Raw genomic sequence first — 17,751 nt, 5'->3', positions numbered from 1 at the left:
ATTGAGGAATCTAGGTAAAGATAAAGCCCATATGCACGACACCACCAAGGCTGTAAATGTCAGGAGAGAACATTAAATCAATCAAAAAGTAGCAATTAGATGATGCTTGTAAGAGAAATGCCAACTGATAAGATTCGGAACTTCCATAGTTTTGAGCTCCTTGGAAAGAATGAGTGGGTTTTGACCTCTACGCAATGAGGAAAAGCATACAGAGTTGCATATTTTCAGTTTGAGGAGAATAACAGGAAAAGTTCAAAGGCACACTGACCATAGTAATATTGTCACTGGGCATCATTCCTTCACCTTTGCTTCTCAATAAAATAAATTTCCAGATTCCAATGGTCTCCTGGTTGACATCACATCCTCAACTCTTTGCAAACATTAGGTCATCCTACACTCTGCTCCACATATCCCAGGCGCAACAATCTTCAACTACATCATCGACAACCATCCCTCCATCATAAGGTCAGAAATGGAGATGTTCTCTTATGATTGTACAATGCTCAGTGCCATTCACAATTCCTGAGACGAACAGTCCATGTACGTGTGCAGCAAGGCCTGGACAACATTCAGGCTTGGGCTGATAAGTGGCAAATAACATTTGTGCCACACAAAGCCAGGCAATGACCATCTCCAACAAGAGAGAATCCAAACATCTCACCTTGACATTCAATGGCATTACCATCACTGAATCAGGAGTGTGATGGAATACTCCCCACTTGCCTGGATGAGTGTGGCTCCAACACTCAAGAAGCTTGACACCATCCAGGACAAAGCATCCCGCTTGGTCAGCTTAAACATTCACTCCCTCCACCACCCACACAGTGGCAGCAGTGTGTACCATATACAAAATGCACTGCAACAACTCACCAATGCTCCTTCAACAGTATCTTTCAAACCCACAACCTCTACCATGTAGAAGGACAAAGACAGCAGATGCATCACCACCGCCTACGAGCTCCCCTTCCAGCCACACACCATTCTGACTTTGAGCTATATTGCTGTTGCTTCACTGTCGCTGGATCAAAATCCTAGCACTCCCTTCCTAACAGCACTGAGGGAGTACCTGCACCAGATGGACTGCGGCTCACCACCACCTTCTTAAGGGCAATTAAGGATGGGTAACAAATGTTGGCCTTGCCAGCAACGCCCACATCCCATGAAAGAATAAAAAACTTACCTCCCCAAAGTCTGTAATTAAAGTTGGAACACACTTTTCTTCATCGGGTTTGTGTTTGAATTCAGTCCAGATAGAGCAAATCACTATGTTCTCTAAGGACAAGAAAGGATTCTGTCTCTTTTTTTAAGGACCGGGGTTTAAATTCAACTTGTGCAGTGCCGACCTGATTTGAACCCTAATCCATGCTGAATTCAAAGAAACATAGGAAGGTTTAAGTTCAAAAAAAACTATGCAGACCATCTAGGTGCAATTTGAGAAATATGCTATTCTCTCTCTCATAGGCTTAATCGCTCTTTCTGCCAAGGTACTTCCTACACTTCCACAACATTATTTCCCTCCTGTGGATTATTTGTGTAATCTGTTCCGTAAGAGACGCACGGTCAGTGAGGAGAGACTTCGGCCTGAGTGAGGCAGAGACCAAGTGAGTATATTTGGGGATTTGGTTCAAAGTGGGAATACAGTGCATAGGGGAACATCTTTGTCAATCTTTCCTTTGCCCCACCTATCACTGGCCTTCTATCCAGCTTCACCTACTCCACCCATCTTAAACAGTATACATTTCATCACATTTCTACTTCTCTGTAGCTCTGAAAAAAGGTCATATGGACTCAAAACTTCAATGCTGTCAGAACTGCTGAATTTTTCCAGCATTTTCTGTTTGTCCAGGAGTAACTTCAGCTGGGATCATAACACACTAGTGACAACACATCAGGAGTACTGCTTCAGTTGTACTGGTGAGACCACATCTGGAGTATTGTGTACGGTATATTTAAGGATGTAAATACATTGGTAGCACTTCAGAGAAGGCTTACCAGACTAATACCTGGAATGGGCAGGTTGTCTTATGAGGAAAGGTTGGACAGGCTAGGTTTGTATCCGCTGGAGTTTAGAAGAGTAAGAGGCAATTTGATTGAAACATATAAGATCCTGAGGGGTCTTGACAGGATATATGTGGAGAGGATGTTTCCTCTTGTGGGAGAATCTAGAGGTAGGAGATCACTATTTAAAAATAAGGGGTCACCCATTTAAAACAGAAATGAGGCAAAATCTTTTCTCTTAGAGGGTCATAAGTCTTTGGAACTCTCTTCCTGAAAAGGCGGTGGAAGCAGAGTCTTTGAATATTTTTAAGGCAGAGGTGGACAGATTCTTGGTAAGGAAGGGTTGACAGGTTATCGGGGGTAGGCAGGATGCACATTTGAGGCTACTATTAGATCAGCTATGATCTTATTAAAAGGCAGAGCAGGCTCAAGGGGCCAAATGGCCTACTCCTGCTCCTTGTTCATACATTCATATATTCGTATTTCAGCTGAGGTTTGTCTTTATCAACAAGTGGTCTTGGCATCATGGCCACAGCATGGTGAGCCCCCAAGGCCAATAATACTAGGACTACATCACTATAGAGTGAAGGAGAAAATTATGCATCTGTCTAGAGAAAAGGGTCAACTAGACTTTCATGGAAGCAAGATAATCATCTACCCTGATCTCAGCGTGGATCTTGCCTGGCGTCGTGGAGAATACAAATCTGTTAAAAGCCCAAATTCATGAAACCGGACTTAAAATATGGCCTTCTTTTCCAAATATACAGATGTACTTTCCTTTTGGTCAGTTTTTAACATTCTTCAGGTGGATGAGCTCCTTTAATCGTAATGGAATTTAGGAACCATATGCTTTCATACACTTTATTATCATAATGTCCACTAATATTAAGGTCTTACAGGGTGGTTATTCAATCTATCTTATCACCTGCAATGTGAAAGGTTTTTTTTTTTTTTGTAAAAATATACTTTATTCATAAAAATCTTCAATCACATTCAAAACCATTTCAAAAACAACATTACAAGGGTACAATCCAGGTTAAACTTTTACAAAATGTATCACCAGGTGCATCAGTACAAACAATATTACAGTCATTTACAGCCTTTCATTTTGATCTGTACAGCCCGAGGGGCTCTAAACAGTTCCCAGTCTCTCGGTGCGCTGTGGTAGAAAGGTCTTAGACAGCGACCCTTCCCCATTGCGCCTTTGCGGCAGCTGCCCCAAGCTTTAGTGCGTCCCTCAGCACGTAGTCCTGGACTTTGGATTGTGCCAGTCCGCAACAATCGGTCGGGGACAACTCTTTGTGCTGGAAGACCAACAAGTTTCGGGCAGACCAAAGCGCGTCTTTCACCGAGTTGATGATCCTCCAGCTGCAGTTGATGTTTGTCTCGGTGTGTGTCCCTGGGAACAGCCCGTAGAGCACAGAGTCCTGTGTCACAGAACTGCTCGGGATGAACCTCGACAGCAACCACTGCATCTCTCTCCAGACTTTCTTTGCAAAGGCACAATCCACAAGGAGGTGAACAACGGTCTCTTCCCCACCACAGCCACCTCGAGGGCATCGTGCAGAGGGGGTGAGACTCCTGGCGTGTAGGAAGGATCTGACGGGGAGGGCCTTTCTCACCACCAGCCAAGCTACGTCTTGGTGCTTGTTGGAAAGTTCTGGCGATGAGGCATTCTGCCAAATGACTTTGACAGTCTGCTCGGGGAACCATCCCACAGGGTCCACCCTCTCCTTATCCCTCAGGGCCTCTAGGACGTTACGTGCTGACCACTGCCTGATGGACTTGTGGTCAAAGGTGTTTTTCTGCATAAATTTTTCCACCAGGGACAGGTGGTACGGCGCGGTCCAACTACTTGGAGCGTTCCGCGGCAGCGTGGCCAGACCCATCCTTCGCAACACCGGGGACAGGTAGAACCTCAGCACGTAGTGACACTTGGTGTTTGCGTACTGAGGGTCTACGCACCGCTTGATGCAGCCACACACAAAGGTGGCCATCAGTATGAGGGCGATGTTGGGCACGTTTTTTCCCCCTTTATCTAGAGGCTTGTACATCGCGTCCCTGCAGACACGATCCATTTTCGACCTCCAGATAAAGCGGAAGATGGCTCGAGTGATCGCCATCGCGCAGGAGTGTGGAATGGGCCAGACCTGCGCCACGTACAGCAACAGCGAGAGTACCTCACACCTGATGACCAGGTTCTTACCCGCAATGGAGAGGGAGCGTCGCTCCCACATGCCCAGTTTCCTTTTCACCATAGCCACTCGCTCCTTCCAGTTTCTAACGCATGCCCCGGTCCCTCCGAACCATATCCCCAGCACCTTCAGGCCGTCAGCCCTGACAGTGAAGGGGACAAAGGATCGGTCAGCCCAGTTCCCAAAGAACATGGCCTCGCTCTTCCCACGATTTACCTTGGCTCCCGAGGCCAGTTCGAACTGGTCGCAGACGTGCATCAGTCTGCGCACCGACAGCGGATCCGAGCAGAAGACGGCGACGTCGTCCATGTACAGGGAGGCTTTTACCTGAGTGCCTCCACTGCCTGGGATCGTCACTCCTCTTATGCCCGGATCCTTCCTGATGGACTCGGCAAAGGGTTCTATGCAGCACACGAAAAGGACAGGCGAGAGAGGGCAGCCCTGCCTGACTCCAGATTTAATCGGAAAGCTATCTGTTTCCCACCCATTGATTGAGACTGCGCTACTGATGTTAGTGTAGAGCAGTTGGATCCAATTTCGAATTCCCTCCCCAAAGCCCATTTTGGAGAGCACATCCCCCATGTAGGTGTGCGATATTCTGTCAAAGGCCTTCTCCTGATCCAAGCTGATGAGGCAGGTATCCACACCCCTGTCCTGTACATAGGCAATCGTATCCCTGAGCAGCGCCAGGCTGTCAGAGATCTTCCTGCCTGGCACAGAGCAGGTCTGGTCAGGGTGAATCACCAATTCCAGAGCGGATTTGACCCGGTTGGCGATGACCTTGGACAGAATCTTATAGTCCACATTCAACAGTGAAATGGGTCGCCAATTTCTAATTTCCTCCCTTTCCCCCTTGTGCTTGTAGATGAGGGTGATGATGCCTTTCCTCATGGATTCTGACATGCTGCCGGCCAGGAGCATACTCTCGTACACTTCTAGCAGGTCTGGGCCGATCAAGTCCCACAGAGCCGAATACAACTCCGCCGGCAGGCCGTCGCTTCCGGGGGTTTTACTCTTCTCGAAGGACTCGAGGGCCTTAGTCAGTTCGTCAGGAGTTAGCGGTTTGTCTAGGCTCTCCCGCGTACTGTGGTCTAGGACCTCCGTGATAGAGGACAGGAAGGACTGGGAGGCCGTGCTGTCCGTGGGCTTCACGTCATACAGTCCGGCATAAAAGGATTTGCTGATCCTCAGAATGTCGGACCGTGATGACTTTACTGAGCCGTCTTCTTCCTTCAGGCTGCTGATCACAGAGCGCTCTCTGTGTACCTTTTGGAAGAAGAAACGTGAGCACGTCTCATCCTGCTCCACGGAGCGGACTCTGGAACGGAAGATGATCTTGGAGGCCTCCGAGGCAAAGTGCGAGGCTTGCTGGCCCTTCACCTCTTGGAGCTCCTCCTTGACATCGACCCCCATCGACTGCAGCCGGAGCAGATTCTGCATCTTTCCCTGGAGTCGGGACATTTCCCTCTGTTCCTTTCTAGCTTTCTGGGTGCCTTTGAGGATGAAAAACCTCTTGATGCTTCCCTTGATCACTTCCCACCAGTGTGTCAGGGACTCAAAGAGGGGTTTCACGGTTCTCCAACCTTTGTAATCCCTCTTGAGCTCCTCAATGTTCTCTGGGGTCAGCAGTTGCACATTTAGCTTCCATGCCCCCCTGCCCACCCTCAGGTCTTCCTCCAAGTGGCAGTCCGCCAGTAGGAGGCAGTGGTCAGAGAAGAACACCGGCTTGACCTCGGTGGATCTGACTGTGAATGCACGGGACACAAACAGGAAGTCTATCCTGGAACGAATGGACCCGTCTGGCCGCGACCAGGTGTATCTACGCTGCGCTCCGTCTGCAGGGTTGCTGAAGACGTCGTGCAGCTTGGCATCCTTAACTGTTTCCATCAGGGATCTGGACGTAGCGTCCAATCTGCTTCCGGCCCTGCCGGATCGTCCAGCCGCATCGATGATGCAGTTGAAGTCCCCGCCCAGAATGACCGGCCTGGAGGTCGCCAGCAGCAGTGGGAGCTGCTGAAAAACCTCCAGCCGCTCAGCCCTTTGTGCCGGGCCGTACACGTTAATTAACCGGAGTGGAGCGTTCTTGTACATTACATCTGCTACCAGGAGTCGCCCGCCCACCACCTCCTTGACCTCGGAGACGGTGAAGTTGCCTCCCCGCAGCAGAATACCCAGGCCGGAGGAACGAGAGTCGTTTCCGCCCGACCAGATCGATGGCCCGTGGGACCACCATCGTGACCATTGCCTGTAGGAGCTGAGGTGCGGTATCGCACACTCCTGCAGAAACAACAGGTCAGCTTTGACCTTGGCTAGGTAGTCCAAGGTCGCAACACATCGCGTAGTAGATTTAATGCTACGCACATTTATGGATACAATCTTTAAACCCATATTAAAGCATTTATTCTCCTACCAAACCCACTGTCTCTGAGAGTCCCAGACCTTTAGTCTGCTCCTTCATACCCGTAGTGAGCTCAAATTCCTTCACTTTGGATGGGCTGAGGTAGATCTCCTTGGCCGTGTTCTGCTCCAGTGGCATCTGGAGGTTCACGTAGTGAGCGGATTTTGAGATGACCTTTGCTGGAGAAGCTTCTCCAAAACTCACCCCCTCTGGGGGGTTGCTGTTCCCGGCTTCCTGGAGCTGGGGTGCGATGATTGCCTCACTGCTCCCAGATTCCAGGGGCTGTGGTGCACTGGCCTCCTCAGGTTGCAGGCAAAGTTGGGGTGCGTTGGTCTCCTTGTTGTCTCCAATTTTCTGGAGCTCGGGTGTCTCGTCCTCCAACGCCCTGGAGCTTTGCCGCCTCTTCTGTCGGTGCCGCTCTGGCACTTCCTCATCCGAAGAGCTGCTGCCCTTGTCATCCGTGTCGGATGGGAGACGCCTCTTGCCGCTTCTCTGGGAAACGCCTTTGCTTCTTCTTCGCTCCCTCTTACTTTTCTTGTTCTTCACCGTCCGCCACTCCCCCTGCTGCTTTTCCACTGCTGCCTCCTCCTCCATTGATTCGCTGTCCTGAGGACTGGAAGGTTCAGGGGGTGGTGCTGTTGATTGGCTCTCTGTTGCCTCAATCTCTTTCTCCACCTTGTCTCTCTCTGTGTCCTCCTTTGTCCCGTTGAGCTCCCTGGGGGCCTTGGTGGTTGGAGTGACACGGAACATTTCTTCTGCTTCCCCGTGGTCGGCTTTGGCTGCCTGTGCGTAAGTACGGCAGCGTTTGGGGCAGGTCCTGTAGAGGTGACTTGCCTCGCCACACAGGTTGCAGCACTTGGCCTGTTTGCAGTCTTTTGTCTGGTGCCCTTCCTGTTTGCAGATCTTGCAGAGGGAGGCGCTGCAGTTGGCCGCCACATGACCAGCCTTGCCGCATGAGCGACAATGCTTGGGTTGCCCAGCGTAGACCAGGTAGCCACGGTTTCCCCCGATAGCGAAACTGGAAGGAGGGTGGAAAATGGCTCCCTTACCATCGGTCTTTAGCGTGACCTTAAACAGGCGTTTGCCTGTCCAGATCCCCAAGTCGTCTCGAATCTCGGTGCCGCTCCCCACCTTATCGAAGTACCTGGTGAGGAAGGTGACCACGTCGGCGACAGGGACGAAGGGGTTGTACACATGCACCATCACCTCACGTTCCCGTTGCAACGGCAGAGAAAAGTGCGGCTCCGCCGTCAGGATCTTCATCTCCGGCAGGTCTCTCTTCTCCTCGAACACCCTCAGGAGCCGGACGCAGTCTGCCACTTGCTTGAACGTGACGTCGAAATAACCACCTTTGCGGGAGTCGTGCAGGGTGAAGATCTCCGTAGCTTGGAAGCCGCACGCCTTCAACAGGATCCTCCTGGTGAAGAAGCCCCGATCCATAGGTGATCCTCCTTCGTCGCTGTGGTTCACCGTGACTCGGACGGTGATAGGTAACCCACGGTATGAATTCGGATTGCGATTGGTTTTCGCCCTTCCATCCCGACCTTGCCATGGCAGGACCATGGTGTCGCCCCTGCAACACTACACTTGATCTTAGCCAAGAGGCCGAGAAGGTTTAAATCACCCAGTTAGGAGAACTAAAGTTCTCTCTCATTTACATTATTTGAAAGTGGTCATTGCCTTCCTGCAGGGAACTCATTTATGTACATCTGACCACTTTCAAATGTGGAAGGGTTGGGCTGGGCAGATGTCTCATTCTAATTTTCATAGTAAAGTGAGAGGCGTGGCAATTCTAATCCATAAAGGTATTCCCTTTGTTCACTCTCAGGTTATAGCTGACCCTAATGGCCACTATGTTATAGTACAAGGCAGACTTTTTAACTGTCCATTGATCTTAGGTAATGTATATGTACCCAAATGGGATGATCACCGTTTCATTTCAAGCTTCTTATTTTCCATACCTGATTTAGATTCATATCACTTACCTTTTGGAGGAGACTTTAACTGTGTTATTAACCCAAATTTAGATCACTCATCCACAAAATCTGTTCCAATATCAAAATCAGCCTAAGCCATCATGAAAATTTATGGAAATACACGGATTGGTAGACTCATGACATTTTCTATACATCAGCAAGATAACACTCCTTTTTCTATCATGTTGATCACACTTACTCACACATTGACTATTTTTTCCTTGACAGGAGAGGCTGCTCCCGTTTATTGAATTTTGCGGATACAATAGTTTTGTGATTTCAGCAACATAATTCCATGACCGACCTGTTTCTCTTCTTCTGATGGACCCGGATTTTACTAAATTCATTTCCTCGTAAATAGATACTTCTATAGAAATTAATACTATCCCAGATATTTCCTTTGCTACTGTCTGAGAGAGCATGAAGGCTTATCTACATGGACAAATAATTTCATATACTACTCAACTTAATAAACGCAATACCTCAAAATTGTCCCAATTGATTGACCAAATTCGCTTAGTGGATCAGCAGTATGCTATTGCACCTACCCCAGTATTATACAAACAGCATCTAGCTCCACAGACTGAATTTAATCTTCTTTCTACTAAACAAACAGAAAAGCTTATACTTAGATCAAGTGATACATTTTATGAGCATGGTGAAAGAACCAATAGATTCCTGGCTCACCAGCTTCGCCAGTCTGCTTCCTCTCAGCTTATTACTGAAATTACCAGTCCAACAGGGTCAACCACCACCGATCATCAGGAGATCAATGATCAATTCAAACTTTTCTATTCTACACTTTATAACTCAGACTCCTTTTCAGATCCTGGTTTATTTCACAATTTTTTTGATAATATTCACATCCGACCTCTAATGCCTGACTATGAATGCGTTGAGATGAAATACTAAAGGCAATTAAATCCATTCAAAGTAATAAGGCACCAGTGTCTGATGGATTTCCAACAGAATTTTATAAAAATTCTCATCACACTTTCTCCATTATTATTCTGTTTACGTAATGCTTTTTCTCTAAAACGCTCCCTTCTACGCTGCACGAGGCACCTTTGTCCATTCTTATAGAGAGGGATAAGGGTCCTCTGCATTACAGTTCATACCGGCCTATTTCCCTTTTAAATGCAGTTGTCAAGATACTAGCTTAAGCCTTAGCCTACCATCTTGAACCTGTCCTTCCAGCTATTACTTCCCCTGACCATACAGGTTTTACACAGGGCAGGGAGTCCTTCTCTAATTTAAGGCATCTTTTCAATATTATTTATACGCATTCAACTACTCCTCTCCCTGAGGTTCTTCTAACTATGGTGCAGAAAAGGCTTTAGATAGAGTAGAATGGGACTACGTTTTCATCACTCTTCAAAAATTTGGATTTGGACCCATTTTTCATAAAATGGATAAAACTATTATATTCTTCGCTGGTTACTTTTGTACGTACAAATAATATCCACTCTAAACTCTTTGACCTCCATCGAGGTACCAGACAGGGCTGTCCCCTTTCGCCCCTCACTTTTTGTTATTGCCATTGAATCGCTGGCAATTTCACTGCGGAGCTGTGGGGATATACAGGATGTTATACGGGTGGAGTTGAGCAGAAACTCTCTCTATACGCTGATGACCTGCTTCTTTACATCTCTGATCCAGCCTCAACTCTCCCATATATTTTCTCTATTCTTGAGAGATTTGGTCATATTTCAGGTTTTAAAATTAATTTGCAAAAGAGTGAAATTTTTCCCATTAACTCTATTGCAAAGAGTTAGAAACAGAGAAACTAGGAGCAGGAGTAGGCCATTCGGCCCTTCGAGCCTACTCTGCCATTCATTATGATCATGGCTGATCATCCAACTCAATAGCCTGCTCCTGCTTTCTCCCCATACCCTTTGATCCCTTTCACCCCAAGAGCTATAGCTAACTCCTTCTTGAAAACATACAATGTTTTGGCCTCAACTACTTTCTGTGGTAATGAATTCCACAAGCTCACCACTCTCTGGGTGAAGAAATTTCTCCTCATCTCAGTCCTAAATGGTCTACCCCATATCCTCAGACTGTGACCCCTGGTTCTGGGCTCCCCCACCATCGGGAACATCCTTCCTGCATCTACCCTGTCTAGCCCTGTTAGAATTTTATAGGTTTCTATGAGATCCACCCCCCTCATTCTTCTGAACTCCAGCAAATATAATCCTAACCGACTCAATCGCTCCTCATATGTCAGTCCCACCATCCCAGGAATCAATCATGTAAACCTTCGCTACACTTCCTCTATAGGAAGTACATCCTTCCTCAGAAAAGGAGACCAAAACTGCACACAATATTCCAGGTGTGGTCTCACCAAGGCCCTGTATAATTGCGGCAAGACATCTCTGTTCCTGTACTCGAATCCTCTGGCTATGAAGGCCAACATACCATTTGCCTTCTTTACTGCCTGCTGCACCTGCTTGCTTACCTTCAGCGACTGGCATACAAGGACACCCAGGTCTCGTTGCATATTCCCCTCTCTCAATTTATAACCATTCAGATAATAATCTGCCTTCCTGTTTTTGCTACCAAAATGGATAAACTCACATTTATCCACATTATACTGCATCCGCCATGCATTTGCCCACTCAGCTTGTCCAAATCACACTGAAGCATCTCTGCATCCTCCTCACAGCTCACCCTCCCACCCAGCTTTGTGTCATCTGCAAATTTGGAGATATTACATTTAATTCCCTCATCTAAATCATTAATATATATTGTGAATAACTGGGGTCCCAGCACCGATCCCTGCAGTACCCCACTAGTCACTGCCTGCCATTCGGAAAAAGACTCATTTATTCCTACTCTTTGTTTCCTGTCTGCCAACCAGTTTTCTATCCATCTCAATACACTACCCCCAATCCCATGCACTTAAATTTTACACGCCAATCTCTTATGTAGGACTTTGTCGAAATCCTTCTGAAAGTCCAAATAAACCACATCCACTGGCTCCCCCTCATCAACTCTACTAGTTACATCCTCAAAAAATTCCAGTAAATTTGTCAAGCATGATTTCCCTTTCGTAAATCCATGCTGACACTGTCCGATTCTGCCACTGTTTTCCACGTGCTCAGCTATTAAATCTTTTATAATGGACTCTAGAATTTTCCCCACTACCGACGTCAGGCTGACTGGTCTATGACTCCCTGTTTTCTCTCTGCCTCCCTTTTTAAATAGTGGGGTTACATTAGCTACCCTCGAATCTGTAGGAACTGTTCCAGAGTTTATAGAATCTCAGAAGATGACTACCAATGCATCCACTAAGAAGTCGCCTTCTTTCTTTTCCCCCCCTTCAAGGTCTCAGTAAACAGCTTTAACTATTTAGGAATTTTAATTACTCAATCCCTTGGAGACCATTTTAAGCTCAACTTTGACCTTGTATTGGAACGTACAAAGCAGGACTTAGCACATTTGTCTAGCTTACCCCTTTCTTTAGTTGGTCATATACATTCTGTAAAGATTAATATTTTGCCAAAATTTCTATACTTATTTCAGTGCATTGCATTGTTTATCCCCAAGTGTTTTTTGTTGCAATAGACCAATTAATCTTCCATTATTTGGAATAAGAAAACGCCCAGAATTCATAAAGTTTTTCTACAGACCCAAGCATTTAGGTGATTTAGCACTGCCAAGTTTTCAGTTTTATTATTGGTCTGCTAATATCCAAAATATTTCTTCATGGTTCATTCGGACTCGGCTGGTTTAGCATGGGTACAATTGGAGGCAGCCTCCTGTCAATCCGCATCTCTGCCTGCTCTGCTGTGCTCCTCCGTTCCTTTCTCAACCGGTCAGTTTTCTTCAAACCCTATCGTTAGACAATCACTTAAGATTTGGATCCAGTTCAGAACACACTTTGGGCTACAATCTCTCTCTTTATGCAGCTCTATTGATGCAGGTCATTTATTTCCGCCTTCACTAGGAGATCCTGCCTTTCAAGTCTGACACGCGAGAGGTGTCAAAACCCTTTGCTAACTTAAATATTGATAATATTTTTGCTTCTTTTGACTCTCTCTCTCTCTCAGAAATATGATCTGCCCCATGCACACTTCTTTCATTACTTACAAATCAGATATTGCACGTTAAAAAAATTGCTCAGCTTCCTCTACTGCCCCCCAAATCACCGTTTTTTATTATATTAGAACTAAATCCTTTCATTAGGGGGTTCATTTACAAATTGTATTCTCTCATTTTTTCGCTACACTGCCCTTTGCTTTCTACCTTAAAAACTCTCTGGGAGCAAGATTTTGACTCAGACTTATCAGAAGATAACTGGAAGTCTATTCTCTTTCGTGTACGTTCCTCATCTGTATGTGCAAGACATGAGCTGTTACAATTTAAAATCCTATATCATATCCATCTATCCAAAGTGAAATTATCGAAGATTTACTCAAATTTTAATCAAATCTGTGATAAATGTCATACTGCCCCAGCCCCTCTAATTCATATGTACTGGTTGTGTCCTAAATTGGCTTTGTTTTGGACAAAAACTTTTACATCAATCTCATATTTTTAGAAGCAACATTGAACCCTCTCCTATTACTACACTCTTTGGAGTGGAACCAAATGGCATCCCTCTTACATAAAACTAAGACTGATGCACTCACCTTTTCAACATTATTGGCTAGATGCATTATTCTATTAAATTAGAAACAATCTGCCCTGCCTTCTTTTACTAATTGGATATGTGATCTTATTGTCCTGAAAATATGTAAAGGTAGGTTAATAGTGGGGTTTGGATTAGTTTCTCTGTGTGGATGTGTGTGTGGGGGGGGGGGATTTAATTGAATTGGAGGCAGCTGGTCTGGAACTTTTGAGTTACCAAAAGGGAAGCTAAGTTTGAAAGGCTAAATATATAAACATGGCTGAAGTTTTATAATGTGAGGTGTGAGGAACATTTGCATTTTTAGATAAATTAGGTTAGTTTGAATTTCAAAGAGATGGTAAGATGTTACACCTAGCCGTAAGAAGCTAAACCAAACGTTGGCCAGGATTTTCCGGTCGGCGAGCGGGGGGGCAGGGCCTGCTCGCTGAAGCGGGATGACTTCGGGCAGAACTCCCGATGTCACCACGCCCCATTTAAATTTTCAGGTACGCGGGGGCTCAGCTGAATCAGCTGTGCGCCCGCTAACCTGTCAATGGCCAATTGAGGCCATTGACAGGGTCATTAAACTAATTAATGGACCTGCCCATCCAACTTTAAGGTTGGCGGGCAGACCAGGAGCCCTGGCGGGCATTAGTAAAAGCATGAAACCTCATCCATGGGCAGGATGAGATTTCATGTAGGTTTTTAAAAATTTAATTAAAGTGTAATTAAAAGTTATGGACATGTCCCAACTCATGTGACAGTGTCACATGAGAGGAGGTCAGGGAATTTTTTTTTTCTTATTTTTCTGATTGTTTAATGAACAGCCGATCTCCCTGAGGCAGCAGTTAGCCTCAGGGAGAAAAGTGCGCTCTTTCGTGCGCATGCGCAAAAGAGCACACTCTCGGCTCAGGTAAAGGTAATCCCCAACCCCCGCAGCCCCCCCCCCACCCCTCCCCCCGACACAGGGAGCGCATAGAACTTCCGTGAGGACATCATGCTGGGTGGGCCTTAATTGGCCCGCCCACGTAAAATGGTGGCACGCCCCCAATCGGGGGCGCCAATCGGAGGCACGCCTCCGCGTGCCCGCTCTTCAACTGCCCCCTTGACGCGGGAAAAATTCTGCCCATTGTGACTATTTTTCGCAAAGATTACTGATAAAATTAGTACAATGAAAAGATTTATATTATGGGAAAAGTAGTTGCAAAAACATCTGGGAACAATAGAATTTGCATTAAAATGGAGAAGCATGTATATAGGAGATGAGGTTATGTGTAAGGGAGAAGGCATTCTAAGATCTAACAAGCATGAAAAGCCTCCAGCCTCTAGACATGAAGTTGCTGTCTACAGGAACCAAAGTTAAGAAAACTCACTTTGAATATCCCCATCCAGGGTATTGTGTGCTTTACCTGGGTCTGTTGAAATTTGTTTTCACTGTTGCCTTAATGGAGGTGTAACTGGGAGTCAGGTTAATTCGGGGTTTTAGGAGTTATTATAGTAGTAACTTGTAGACCTATGTATGTGCTTAAAATCTTTTCTTTTTTTAATGAATGTTTAATTTAGTTTTGTAAAACATCTCTAAGACTCGGTGGACTTATTACAACTAAAAATTCAAGGTACGCATCTCGAAATAAAATACAAATTGCAAAACAGTTGTGGCAGCTGTTTCAAGTTTCCCTCTGGGATTTGAGCAGCTTGACATAGAACCATAGAAAAGTTACAGCACAGGAGGCTATTCAGCCCATCTTGTCCATGCCTGCCCAAGGACACCCAGGTGCCCTTTCTAATCCCACCTTCCTGCACCCGGCCCATAGCCCTGCAGCTTACAGTGCTTCAGGTGTAGATCCAGGTACTTTTTAAAAGAGTTTAAAGTTTCTGCCTCTACCACCAACTTGGGCAGCGAATACCAGACACCCACTACCCTCTGCATAAAAAAGTTCTTCCTCATGTACCCCCTACACCTTCTGCCACTTATCTTGAATCTATGTCCCCTGGTTCTAGAATTCTCCACCAAGGGAAACAATTTTATCCTATCCACTCTATCTATTCCCCTCATAATTTTGTACACCTCAAACAAGTCACCTCTCAGCCCTCTTCGTTCTAAGGAAAATAACCCCTGCCTATCCAATCTCTCCTCATAGCTACACTTTTCTAACCCTGGCAGCATTCTTGTAAACCTCCTCTGCACTCTCTCCAGAGCTATTACGTCCTTCCTGTAATGTGGTGACCAGAACTGCACACAATACTCCAGTTGTGGCCTCACCAGTGTTTTATACAATTCCAACATTATATCCTTACTTTCATATTCTATACCTCTGCCAATGAAGGAATGCATTCCATATGCTTTCTTTACAACCTTGTCTACTTGAACTGCTGCCTTCAGGGACCTGTGTACTTGTACGCCAAGATCTCCCACTTCATCTAACCCTCTTAGTATATTCCCATTTATTTTGTAATCCCTGTAACCGTTTGACCTCCCTAAATGTACGACCTCACACTTCTCTATGTTAAAATCTATCTGCCACTTTACCGCCCACTTCACCAACCCATCTATATCGTTTTGGAGATTATGGCTATCCTCTACACTATCCACTACTCGGCCAATCTTTGTATCATCTGCAAATTTCCCAATCGTGTCCCCCACGTTCACGTCCAAATCGTTAATATATAACACAAACAGCAAGCCCTGTGGAACACCATTTGAGACAACTTTCCATTCGCAAGGGCATCCATCGACCATTACCCTTTGTTTCCTGTTACAAAGCCAACTTTTTATCCAGTTTGCCACATTACCCTGAATCCCATGGGCTTTTACTTTCCTGACCAATCTGCCATGTGGGACCTTGTCAAATGCCTTGCTAAAATCCATGTACACAGCATCCACTGCACTACCTTCATTAACCCTTCTTGTCACCTCAAAGAATTCAATCAAATTTGAGAGGCAAGACCTTCCTTTAACAAATCCATGCTGACCATCCCTGACTAGTCCATGCCTTTCCACATGACAGTTAATCCTATCTCTCAGGATTGATTCTACTAATTTGCTCACCACCAATGTAAGACTAACTGGCCTATAATTGTTTGGCATTTCCTTTGATCCCTTTTTAAACAATGGAACTACGTTTGCATTTCTCCAATCCTCCAGTACCTCCCCTGTATCTAGTGAAGATTGGAAAATCATCCTCAGAGCATCTGCTATCTCCTCCCTGACTTCCTTCAGCAGCCTCGGAAACAATCCATCTGGCCCTGGCGACTTATCAACTTTCAAAGATTTCAACCCTTCGAGTACTTCCTCTCTCTTTATGACTATCCCGTCCAATATCGCGCAGTGTTCCTCCTTGTCTACTACATCTACATCCTCCCTTTCCTTTGTAAACACGGAGACAAAATATTCACTCAAAACCTTTCCCACAGCCTCTGCATCTACACACAAGTTTCCATCTTCATCTCTGATAAGTTCCACTTTTTCCTTAACTAACCTTTTAGCACTAATGTATTGGTAAAACATCTTTGGGTTATCTTTAACTTTACTTGCTAATCTTTTTTCATGCCCTCTCTTTGATTTCCTTATTTCCTTTGTCCCTGCACTTCCTATTTTCGTCTAAGCTATCTACAGCGCTTAGTTCTTTGTGCCTATCGTACGCTTTCTTTTTCTGTTTGATCTTCCCCTGTATTCCTCTAGTCAACCAGGGAGGTCTAGATTTGGCAGTACCACTCTTATTTTTGTAGGGGACATGTCTACTTTGTACAATTAGGATCTCGCTTTTTAATGCTTCCCATTGGTTTTCTACTGCTTTATCCTCCAGCAGTGCTGTCCAGTCCACCTCAGCCAAGTCCCTTCTCATTTCTGCAAAATTTGCCTTCCCCCAGTTCAAGACTTTTACTCCTGCCTATCTCTGTCCTTTTCCATGGTAATGCTAAATCTAAAATTGTGATCACTGTCCCCGATATGGTCGCCAACTGTCACTTCACCCACTTGCCCTTCATCATTCCCCAAGACTAGGTCTAGAATTGCATCTCCTCTCGTTGGGTTTGTCACTAATTGGTTGAAAAAATTTTCCTGGACACACTGCATGAATTATTCTCCCTCACTGCCCCTTATATTGTTTGAATCCCAGTTGATATTAGGATAGTTGAAGTCTCCTGCTATTATTGCCCTCTTGTTCTTACAAGCAGAAATTTGCCTACATATTTGTTCTTCTATCTCCCTTTCACTATTTGGGGGTCTGTAGTATACTCCCAGGAGTGTGACTGCCCCTTTTTTATTTCTAAGCTCAATCCATAAAGCCTCGTTTGTTGACCCATTTAGTATACCATCCCTTCTCACAACTGGAATTGATTCTTTAACCATTAGTGCTACCCCCCTCCTTTTTTATCTCCTACTCTATCGTGTCTGAAGACTCTATAACCAGGGATATTTAGCTGCCAGTTTTGTCCCTCCTTTAGCCAGGTCTCCGTTATAGCAATGACATCCTGCTGCCATGTGTCTACCTGTACCCTTAACTCATCTACCTTTTTTGTAATACTCCTTGCATTGAAGTATAAACAGTTTAACCCGTCAAATTCCCTTGC

The 17,751-nt window shown here is 45.6% G+C and overlaps 1 protein-coding gene across 1 annotated transcript in view; it reads right to left on the bottom strand.

Annotated features, from left to right (window-relative positions):
• Nucleotides 1-17,751, bottom strand: part of LOC144669355 (inositol 1,4,5-triphosphate receptor associated 2-like) — a 184,654-nt gene that overhangs the window by 93,889 nt on the left and 73,014 nt on the right. The gene's annotated exons all lie outside the window — the stretch shown is intronic.

The sequence above is a fragment of the Cetorhinus maximus genome, chromosome 29, assembly GCF_964194155.1.
Source record: "Cetorhinus maximus chromosome 29, sCetMax3.hap1.1, whole genome shotgun sequence".
NCBI classification, from domain to species: domain Eukaryota; kingdom Metazoa; phylum Chordata; class Chondrichthyes; order Lamniformes; family Cetorhinidae; genus Cetorhinus; species Cetorhinus maximus.
This window is presented reverse-complemented; position numbering and strand designations above follow the sequence as displayed.